The sequence below is a fragment of the Leopardus geoffroyi genome, chromosome B4, assembly GCF_018350155.1.
Source record: "Leopardus geoffroyi isolate Oge1 chromosome B4, O.geoffroyi_Oge1_pat1.0, whole genome shotgun sequence".
Lineage (NCBI taxonomy): Eukaryota > Metazoa > Chordata > Mammalia > Carnivora > Felidae > Leopardus > Leopardus geoffroyi.
Window position 1 is genome coordinate 135,033,303 of NC_059341.1, and position 11,705 is coordinate 135,045,007.

Below are 11,705 nucleotides of genomic sequence, written 5' to 3' on the forward strand. Positions count from 1 at the left end.
GTCGGATGCTTTAAAATTTTTTTTTTTTTAATGTTTATTTATTTTTGAGACAGAGAGAGACAGAGCATGAATGAGGGAGGGTCAGAGAGAGAGGGAGACACAGAATCTGAAGCAGGCTCCAGTCTCTAAGCTGTCAGCACAGAGCCCGACGTGGAGCTCGAACTCACGGACTGTAAGATCATGACCTGAGCTGAAGTCGGCCGCTTAACTGACTGAGCCACCCAGGCGCCCCAGTACAAACCAGACCCGACCCTGCTTAGCTTCTGAGATCAGACAAGATCGGGCGTGTTCAGGGTGGTGTGGCCATAGATTCAATGAAGAAAACTTTAAGAGGTGATACGGTAGAGAGCTTCACAAACTATACTGGGTGCTCAGGAAAGGCCTTTCTGGGGAGACAACATTTGAACTGAAACCTAAATGGCAAGAAGCAGCCAGACGTGAGAGTATCTAGGAAAAGAACATTCTAGAAAGAAACTACAAGTGCAAATTCCCCAAGGCAAGAACAAGCTTGGCATGTTCCAGCGACAGAAAGAAGGGCAGTAGGGCTGAAATTCAATGAGAAAGGAACAAAATGAAATGGGCTGGGCAGGTGGCTGACAGATCATATAGGCCCCTATAACTCAAGGTAAGGAATCAGATTTTAAGAGTGATGAAGGAACCAGGCACGTGTTTTAAGAAGGAGGAGGGCATAGTTTGATTTATATTTTATTTTTGCAGCTTCTATGCATTTTCATTTTTCGTAAGTAATCTCTACACCCGACGTGGGGCTCAAACTCAGGACCCCAAGGTCAATAGTCTCATGCTCTACCCATTGAGCCAGCCAGGTGCCCCTGATTGATATTTTAAAGAGATCATTCAAGCTGTTAGGTGAAGAATAGGTTTTCAGTTGGCAAGTGAAGACACTGGGAAAATAGGCATCTATTGTAGGACCACAGGCAGGAAATGACGGTGACTCATCCGGGGTAGTAGGGTAAGGAGGTAAGAGGGCAGATTTGGGATGTGTCTGAGATACAAGTCAACCAGACTGGTACTTTATACGGCAATTTCCGCTGTACAAAGATCTGGATAGTCTGCCTAATACTAGTCACAGGTGTTTATGTTTGCAACATAGATTTAGATTTGCAGCCTTAAGGCTTTAGATTCAGACAGACGTGGATTTGAACTCTGGCTCTATCACTTAGTCACTGTGTGACCTTACACAAGTCACCTGCATAGCCTCCTACCCCGTAAAATGGGGATAATGAGATTTAGCTCAAAGATAATGCACACACAGCCCCCCACACAGGAAGAGCTCAACGGATGAGAGCTGTTAGCATTTTTATCAGTTACTGGACACCTCCACGTTCATTCCAATCAACTAACTGCAATAGTTCTTTTCCTGACCTCCCTGCTTCCAGTTCCACCTGCTCCAATCCATCCTCAACTCTGCCGTAGGACTTCACCTAAAGTATATACCCATCCTGTCACTTCCCTTTCAAACACTGTAGTGGCTCCCACTGCCCACAGATTAAAACTCAAATGTCTTAGAATAACATCCAAGGCCCTTCAGACTCGGAACCGTGCCTTGCCCACCTATTCAGCCCCCTTCCCGCAGCCTGGCTTATAGCCATGTCAGAATTTCCACCTGATGTTTTTTTATAAGTAACAGCTAATTGGTCCAAGTGTCGGATCAATGGTTAGTGCCATTAATCACTATGTGTGCATCTATCACAGGAAACCAATGGCATTTTCAGACTTAATTGTCACCAGTGGGATAAAATGCTCTTGCAACTCGATTTGTCATACAAGTCCCACATTTTGTGCTCTGCACCAACCTTTTGAAGAGGTCAGGACTATATTAAAGGAATTGCTGCTGTTGGTATCCCCACAACACCCATCATATTTAGAAAGGGGGGGCACAACATTCCCGTGGACTTCCACATGCTTATCTCCTGTCCTACATGAGGGAGTGGACTATTTCCTTTGAATGCTTGCTAATAGATTGCAAGCAATCAATAGATTGCTAATAGATTGCTAAGGTGATCGGCTGAAATGAGCAAAAGGCACGACTGCCTGTCATGAGGATTCAATAAAATACTCAAAAGCACCTGGTGTAAGTAGATGTTCGTTAAATATTTGTTGTCTCTGAACCCGGATCAACAATGTGAAAAGTGTGGTTTAGCGAAAAGTTGTTCTGGCTCCAAGAAGGCTGGTTTACTTAGCCTTCCTAAGCTTAAGTCTCATTTCTAAAAAAGATAAGAACTCCTCCTGCCTTTTAAGTGTGTTGTGAGGATAAAAGTGGTTACAGGATAAATGAAAACATTTAGCCCAGAAAACACCTGGTACCCATCACAGACATTAGGAAACAGAGTGCCCATCTTCCCTTTAACAGACCCATAGGGACTGAAAAAAATTGCATCTCTCGGGGTGTCTGTCGTGTTTGTGATGACACACTGCCTGCCACCTGTGTAGACCTCGCCCCATGTATTATGAAATATACTCCTCAAAAATGGGCATTTGATAAGCGTCTACCAATTAACTTTATACATCCTGAAATGGTTATCACCACATTAACTGCCAGTATTTCCTAAATAAACAGTTTAGGTTCCTTTAACTGATACTTCAAAATCCCTACTTACATTTCTCATGTTCATTCCAAACATTTGCTAGGAGGTGGACCTGTCAATAGGAAGGACAAAATTATTATTATTATTTATCACCAATGCCCTCAAAATAATTGTTACTTAGAAGACCCAAAACAGTTGGAATATTCAGAACGCAACCAACTCCCCATCTGACTCCTTCTCAGTTGTGACTTTGCCTGAAGGACTCATCGCAGCACAGCCAAGACCCGAAAGAAATATTAAAAATAATAGCTGTGTCGTAGCAGTTTGGGTTGCGTAGGTACAGTTTGTTGACAGTCGGGAAGGGTAAGCAGATTCAGCAAAAGTATTTTAAACTAGCAGATGATGAGGTCCCAGGATGTTCGATTTCTCGAGTTTTATGCTCATCCGAGGCAGTTATCCTGAAAAACCTTTGACTTATTCAATATAATGCTCTATCACTGCTCCCTGATCTAACAAAACTCTCTAGGACACAATGTCTTCATCTTCCAAGGAGGCTAATAAAAAAGCTTACTACGGGAGTTAATTGTGAGGCATTACCTACGACAACGTAATTGAAAGTGCTTTTTTATGCGTTGCAAAGCACTACTTACATATTAGTCATTAGTTTTCCTAAGTCCAGCCATTTTTACGGTGGAGGAAAGTGGAGCCTATTAAGAAAAAAAAAAAGATAAAAGTCTTCCCACGGGCGATTAGGGCTGAGCTCGCCCGGTTATTGCCACTCATCAAACCCTTCCAGGTTTTCAAATCCTGTTTCACATACACGTTTTCCTCATCCTGGCGCAGAGCGGGCCAGGAGCCACATGTCCCAGGTTCGTATCCCAGCTCTGCCTCTTCCACAATTCCAGGACACATGCTTGTATCCCGTGTGCCTCGGCTGCCCCCTCGGGAAGGAAGAGGCGGTGACTGCTCCTGGCCAGCCCGGGGTGCTTAATAATGGCAGTTATCCTCCGTCAGCCCAGTTATCACTCCCTTTGTTTCCCCTCCCCCCACCCCCGCACAGTGATTGCAATCAAGGCCGGGACATTGCAAGTCCCAGTCGCTCCAGGCCCGGCGCTGGGCTAATTGCTCTGGCCGGGCGCAGCCCCCCACCTCCGAGTACCTAAGACAAAAGGGGGCGGGGTCTCGCCGCCCCCGCCCCCGCCCCCACGGCGAAACCCGGGGGCGGTGTCCCAGCTCTGCCGGCCCCCAGCTCAGTGGTTCTCCACGGCCTGGTGGCCCGCTACACCCTCAGCGCCTCCCACCTACACGGCCGGCACTGACCCCCCCCCCCCCCCCCCAGCCTGGGCCCCTGTGCCCAGGCGAGCCCGCGCCGCGCTCCTTCGCGCTACGGCCGGACTCGCTCCCCAAAGGGCTTCAGCCTTCCAGCCCCGGGGAGGGGCCGGCCGCGCGCCGGGGGCGGGGGCGGGGCTGGCGGGGCTGCCGGCGGTTGGCGCTCGGAACCTGCGCGCGCCCCAAGCCACGTGGCCGCGGGACCCGCCCTCGCCCCGCCTGTCGGGGCTTGGAATTGGCGGGGCCTGGGAGACCACCACCTCACCCCTCCGCCTTTACCTCCACAACGTACCAGTGGAGCGCCAGGGGTGGAGCTGCCCGTTGTCGTACCATTTTGCAGAGGAGGCAAAACTGAGGCCTGCCCAGAGTCACAGGTGGCCCGGCAGCGTCAAAGCTGTTAGCACCTTGTGGGCCCGAGGTCACGACCAGAAAAAGTTAGGCTCCTTTCCTTTAGATCACATTGGAATGGAAGCTCCATGAGGACAGGAACTGTGCCACCCTCCTTGCCCCTTCTCCCAGAGGTCTTGTAAAATAATTGGGGGAAGCCCAGCAGACGTGGGGGATTTGGTATAGAAAAGAGCACCCAGGGGCGCCTGGGTGGCGCAGTCGGTTAAGCGTCCGACTTCAGCCAGGTCACGATCTCGCGGTCGGTGAGTTCGAGCCCCACATCGGGCTCTGGGCTGATGGCTCAGAGCCTGGAGCCTGTTTCCGATTCTGTGTCTCCCTCTCTCTCTGCCCCTCCCCCACTCATACTCTGTCTCTCTCTGTCCCAAAAATAAATAAACGTTGAAAAAAAAATTAAAAAAAAAAAAAAAAAGAAACGAGCACCCAACCTGCAAATCAGTGATTCGGGGGAATTAATCGATCCAATTTATGAGTTAGGGTAAAACAGGAGACCAGCTAGGAGGCTCCAGTGGCATCCAGCGGAGGGATGATGGTGGTCTGGATTTAAGCAGTGCCAGTAGGGATAGAAAGAAATGGAAATATTTGAGGCAGGTTTTGGAGAATTAATGGGATTTGTTGATGGATTGAAAGGAGGGATGGATTTGCTGATGGGTTCAAAGTTCTTGAGTGCTTAGTAGAGCTGTGTACTGAGATGGGGAAAACTAGAAGAGAAATAGATATGCGGTAAGGGAATAAAGTGTTCTGTTTTGTGGTTTATGATGCAATTTCCACTTGTCATCTATAAAGATGCGTATAGGAGTCTGGAGCTCAGATGACAAACACATGGGCTGGAGATGTGAATTTGGGGCATATAAATGATATTTAGAGCACTAAAAATAAAAGACGTCACTCATGGTGAGAAGTAAAGAGAAAAATGCAGGCCCAGGACAGGGCCCTGGAGAACGCCAATATTTAGGGTTCGGGTAGAGGAGAAAAGCCCTAGAAAGGAGAGAAGGCTGGCCAGAGAGGCAGGAGGAAGACCAAAGGGGACCCAAGAAAGGACAGCATTTCAGGAAGGATGGAATGATCACTTATGTCAAATGCTGCTGAGGGAAGAAAGGTGTGGCTATACATCAGAGAAGCTGTGTGTGAACTTAACAAAATCATTTTTGGTGGAGTGTGGGGACAGGTGAAGAAGGAGAAGCAGAAGTAGAGGTAGTGTGTGCAGACAAGTCTTCCAAAAGATTGGGGGTGGACTAGCACAATACAAGGGATGGAGAAGGTGGGTTCCAGGGATTTATTTGTATAGTTTGGGTGACACAAGAGCACATTCGTGTTGCTACTGAGAATGATCCAGTAGCAAACAAGAGATCAATGACCCCCAGAGAGAGGAGCAGTGACTCACAAAAGGGAGACCCTGAAAAGAGAGGGGTGTAGGAGGTCCATGTGTAAAGGCATGATTCAGATTTTTCATAATGTTTATTGATTTTTTTGAGAGCGAGAGAGAAAGAGAGAGACAGAGAGACAGCGCGTGAGCAAGGGAGGGTCAGAGAGAGGGAGACACAGAATCCGAAGCAGGCTCCAGGCTCTGTGCTGTCAGCTCAGAGCCCAACGAGGGGCTCAACCCCACGAACTGTGAGATCATGACCTGGGCTGAAGCTGGACACCTCACCAACTGAGCCACCCCGGCGTCTCCGAAGGCATGATTCAGACCAACCAGAAAGGGTACCTGCCGTACATACAGCATGAGACCCAGGCCCAGGAGCTCTGTGGCAAAGGAATGGCCACATGTTTCGGTGGCCACTGTTGCTTAGCAACCTGTGTTGAACAAGATGTTTCAACTGAATTCCTAATTAACAGTCATTTCAACTTATGCTAACGGTTCCTGCCACTGGGGTCCCCGCTCTGCTTCTCTCCCTTTCCGAAAGTCTGGTACTTTTGTTGAAATGTTCTGAAACTGGAAAGCTCAAACGTCTACTTTCTTGTACTGTTGATATATGTATGCATCAAGATACAAAAATTAATACATCACAGAGCAGATGGATTTAGGGACTCTCTATTTATTTATTTATTTTACATTTATTTATTTATTTAATTTATTTTTTTTTTAAATTTTTTTTTTTCAACTTTTATTTATTTTTGGGACAGAGAGAGACGGAGCATGAACGGGGGAGGGGCAGAGAGAGAGGGAGACACAGAATCGGAAACAGGCTCCAGGCTCTGAGCCATCAGCCCAGAGCCTGACGCGGGGCTGCAACTCACGGACCGTGAGATCGTGACCTGGCTGAAGTCAGACGCTTAACTGACTGCGCCACCCAGGCGCCCCAACATTTATTTATTTTTGATAGAGAGAGAGCACAAGTGGGGGAGGGGCAGAGAGAGAAGGAGACAGGGAATCAGAAGCAGTCTCCGGGCTCCGAGCTGTCAGCACAGAGCCTGAGGCGGGGCTTGAACTCACAAACCGTGAGATCATGACATGAGCTGAAGTCTGAGGCTTAACCGACTGAGCCACCCAGGTGCCCCTAGGGACTCTCAATTCTATTTATTTTTTTTTATTATTATTTTTTAACGTTTATTCATTTTTGAGAGACAGAGCATGAACGGGGAAGGGGTAGAGAGAGGGAGACACAGAATCTGAAACAGGCTCCAGGCTCTGAGCTGTCAGCACAGAGCCTGACGCGGGGCCTGAACTCACAAACCCGTGAGATCATGACCTGAGCTGAAGTCAGATGCTCAACTGACTGAGCCACCCAGGCACCCCGGGACTCTCAATTTTAAATGGAGGATGCCAAAGACTGCAGGTTAAAGATCAGAGCCCTCCAATGAACTCCAATTGCCCTCTTGCCCTCTTCCCCATAGGCATCTCAGACTAAGCAGAATCCTTAATGCCCACTATTCAGCCACCCAACCTCACTCATTCATCTTCCAATTTTTAACTATTAGAAAACATACTCCCAGCATCTACCCATTTGACATGTCCTCCCAGAGTCCTTCTGGATTCCTCACTCTACCCCCTCCATACAATGAATTACTGCCTCCATCACATTTCTCAAAAAGTCTACTTTTCAGCATGCCTCGGTGGCTCAGTTGGTTAAGCATCCAACTCTTGGTTTTGGCTCAAGTCACGATCTTGCGGTTTGGGGGTTGGAGCCCTGTGTCAGGCTCTGCCCTGCTGGTGTGGAGCCTGCTTGGGGTTCTCTCTCTCACTTGCTCTCTGCCCCTCCCCCACTTGTGCGCATGTGTGCGCACGCACTCGCATGCACGTTCTCTCTCCCTCTCTCTAAATAAATAAATAAACTTAAAAAAAAATCTACTTTTCTGCATGCCCTCTGAGTCTGCCCCATTCCAAGTAAACATCCTTCATCAGGATCATTACAAAAGCCTTCTAACTGGTTTTCCTGCTGCTTCTCTCAACCCACCTCTAATCCATTCTCCACACTGCAGCCAAAGAGTGGTCTTTCAAGGCAAAACCAAATTGGGGTGCCTGGGTGGCTCAGTCGGTTAAGCATCTGACTCTTGATTTTGGCTCAGGTCATGATCTCATGGTTTTTTGGATGGAGCCCCACGTAGGGCTCTGAGCTGGCATCAGGGAGCCTGCTTAGGGTTTGCTCTCTCTTTGCTCTTCCCCCGCCTGAATACATGAGCTCTCTCTCTCTCTCTCAAAATGAATTTAAAATTTTTTTTAAAAAGCATAATCACATCAATTCACTCCCTCATTTAAAACCTACAAAGGGGGGCGCCTGGGTGGCGCAGTCGGTTAAGCGTCCGACTTCAGCCAGGTCACGATCTCGCGGTCCGTGAGTTCGAGCCCCGCATCAGGCTCTGGGCTGATGGCTCAGAGCCTGGAGCCTGTTTCTGATTCTGTGTCTCCCTCTCTCTCTGCCCCTCCCCCGTTCATGCTCTGTCTCTCTCTGTCCCAAAAATAAATAAACGTTGAAAAAAAAAAAAATTTTAAAATAAAACCTACAAAGGTTTCCCATTACATTCTCCTGACAACTAGAGCTGTTCACCACCCTCCCTAACTTCTGTGTTTCGGCCTGGAATGCCCTTCCCCTGACAACCTTCTCATCCTACCTGGCTACTTCTCATCCTGAGAGTCATATCCCTTTCTAGGCGCTCCCTTCCCTACTCTACATCACAGCACCCTACCAAGTTCCTTCTCAGTGGAACCATATGCTGTTTTCACTGTCTCTCTGCAGGAAGGAGGCAGTGAATTCCATGTGGATGGACAGAGATGTTCACCCATGTTTCCCAGAGTCCAGCACTGTGCCTGGCATGCAATAGACACTAGATATTTGATGAATAGGATGATTTACTATGAGCAGATTCCCTGCCTGTGAGATTTATGGTTGTACTTTTTTTCCTTTTTTTTTAAGAAGCTCTATGCCCAACGTGGGGCTTGAACTGATGACCCCAAGATCAAAAGTTGCCTGCTCTACCAACTGAGCCAGGCAGGTGCCCCTATAGTTATACTTTTACAAAAATTAATAAAAGATTAAGCAACTCATAAAGGGTATACTTCTTGGCTGTTTTATTCTTCTTGGTGCTGCCATTCTGGTGTCTAACAGAATGATGATAACTATGATTTTCTGTGTCTAGTATGTGACAGTTTTAATTTAAATTTTAAATTTTAATTTAATTTAATTTTTTAATTTTAATTTTAATTTTTAATTTAATTTCCACAAATTAAAACTTAGACTCTATCTGTTTATCATGCTCAACGTTGGATCTTGTTTATTGCACTTTGAAGTCATAGAAGTCTTCAAGTTGAATGATAGTAACTTTTTTTTTAAAAGTTTATTCATTTATTTTGAGAGAGAGAGAGAGAGAGAGCACGCAAGGGCACATGCACGCACACCAGCAGGGGGAGGGGCAGAGAGTGAATCCCAAGCAGGCGCTGTACCGTGGCCCGAACTCATGAACCATGAGTTCCTGACCTGAGCCCAAATCAAGAGTTGGACGCTTAACCAACTAAGCCACCCAGCCACCCCTGAATGAGAGCAACTTAATCCAGTTTACCTGATAAAGAAGGTGAGGCTCAGGGAAGGAAAGCCTAAGTCTCCTCATGAAGGAACTGGACCCAGACCCCTGTTCATGTTAAAAACCAAACAGTTCACAAGGGTCAGAACAGCAAGCTACCTAATCCAGTGCTCTACCTTTAAGAAGCAGCCTATTGTGGGGTGCCTGGGTGGCTCAGTCGGTTAAGCGCCCGACTTCAGCTCAGGTCATGATCTCACAGTTCGTGAATTCGAGCCCCACTGTTGGGCTCTGTGCTGACAGCTCAGAGCCTGGAGCCTGCTTTGGATTCTGTGTCTCCCTCTCTCTCTCTGCCCTCCTCCACTCATGCTCTCTCTCCTCTCTCTCAAAAATAAATAAACATTAAAAAATTTAAAAAATAATAATAACAATAAAGTCCCTGAAGGGGCTCCTGGGTGACTCAGGTCATGATCTCACAGTTTGTGAGTTCGAGCCCCACACTGGGCTCTCTGCTGTCAGCATAGAGCCCACTTCAGATCCTCTGTCCCCCTCTGTCTCTGCCCCTACCCAGCTAGTGCTCTCTCTCTCTCTCTCTCTCTCTCTCAAAAATAAGCATTTAAAATAAGTAAATAAGGTCCCTGAGGAGGTGACTTGGAGCTGGAATTTGAAAAATAAAGAGCCATCCATGAGAAGAGCCACGAAAGAACGTCCCACACAAAGAAGAGAAGTGCAAAAGGTCCCAAGGGGAACTTGAGCTTGGCTGTCAAGAGCAAGAAGTGAGTGGACGGGTGCAGTAAAAGGGTCGCACAGGCAGCAGTAAAAGAGAAAGCTGTGGCCAGGTCATTCAGGGTCTTGTGGAATGTTTGGATTTGATTCAAAGTGCAAGGGGAAGCTTGCATTTCCCCTTAAGCAAGAGGATGAATTTGATCTGGTTTAGGATTTTAAAAGATCACCTGTGGGTTAAAGAAGGCGTAAACTCAAGCAGGGGCCTGTTGGAGGTCTGTTGCAGCGGATAGTGGTGGAGGGATGCAGGATATATTCTGAATGGAGAACCAACAATGCTGGATGACAGCAGGGATATGGGGGTGGTGGTAGAAGGGGTTGAAGGAAGGAAAAATCAAGAAATGCTTTCACATGAATGTGGTGGACCTCCAGTTTAGAAATATTTTTAACATATATTTAGCCTCCAATTACTACATTTAGATTCTTTTTTCCTTCGTCTTTTTTTTTTTTTTAAGTTTATTTACTTATTTTTGAGAGAGAGAGGGAGAGCGCTCATGCACACAAGCAGGGGAACAGCAGAGAGAGAGAGAGAGAGAGAGAATTCCAAGCAGGCTCCTCACTGTCAGCACAGAGCCTGATCTCAGGAACCATGAGATCATGACCTGAGGTGAAATCAAGAGTGCATGCTCAACTGGCTGAGCCATCCATGTGCCCCATATTTTTCATAATCTCTACTAGTAAATCTCTGCAGCCACCGTGGGGTTCAAGCCCATGACCCAGAGATCAACTGTCCCATGCAGCTCTGACTGAACCAACCAGGGTGCCTCAACGTTTAGATTCTTCTTTTTTTTTTTTAATGTTTATTTATTACTGAGAGACAGAGAGACAGAGCATGAGCAGGGGAAGGGCTGAGAGATGGAGACACAGAATCTGAAGCAGGCTCCAGGCTCTGAACTGTCAGCACAGAGCCCGATGCGGGGCTCAAACTCGGGAATGGTTAAGATCATGACCTGAGCCAAAGTTGGACGCTTAACTGACAGAGCCACCCAGATGCCCCTTAGATTCTTAATTAGAGCACAGCATGGCACAGGGAAATAATTTGGACTAACCTTAAATTCCAATCCTATGTAATCCTGGAAAGGATCTATACCGAAAGAGCCACCGCTTCACCTTTCTTAGGGTGATGGCCTGTCTTCAGATTTGAGCTGTTTGTAAAGCTATACTAACAGCCCCTAGAATTCTGAGTGTTTAAGGAGGTTGTGGGACATCCAAAATGAGTGAGGCAGAGTGCCTCATATTCGAGGTTTATTCAGGAAATGGTGATAGAGGGACAGTGTTGCAGGAGTTTGAGCATTTATAGCACTGGGCATAAGAATAGCACAGTTTCTGCCCGATTTGGAAATGAGTCTCTCCACTAGTCATCCTGGCGCAAGGGCACCTTAAAGTTCTAATCAGGGAGAATGCGATGTCATTCCTGGTGCCTAGAACAGTACCTATATTACGTGCTTAATAACTGTTTGATAAAGAACCAGATAGGGGTGAGAGGAGGGGGTTGGCGTAGAGAAAGGAAGCCTGCCCCAGCTTCGGCACAGCCAGCGGGCCGGGATTTTCATATCACTATAGCAACGCCCCCTTCTCCGTGCACCCACGGGAAAACTACAAGTCCCACAAGCGCCCGCGGCTTCCCCGCCCCCAGGGGCAGGGGCGTGAGTGAGCGCGGAACCGGCTTATCCTTTTTCCTGGGGC

The 11,705-nt window shown here is 47.4% G+C and overlaps 1 long non-coding RNA gene across 3 annotated transcripts in view; it reads right to left on the reverse strand.

Annotated features, from left to right (window-relative positions):
* Nucleotides 1-3,996, reverse strand: part of LOC123591531 — a 73,399-nt gene extending 69,403 nt beyond the window's left edge. Inside the window, exons 1-3 of one of the 3 annotated variants that reach the window (XR_006709392.1) lie at nt 3,367-3,996; nt 3,197-3,253; nt 2,619-2,658 (exon numbers count right to left, since the gene is read on the reverse strand). This is a non-coding gene — a long non-coding RNA (uncharacterized LOC123591531). The remainder of the gene's footprint in view (nt 1-2,618; nt 2,659-3,196; nt 3,254-3,366) is intronic. The other 2 variants (XR_006709393.1, XR_006709391.1) reach the window with 2 other exon arrangements.
* Nucleotides 3,997-11,705: the final 7,709 nt, after the last annotated feature.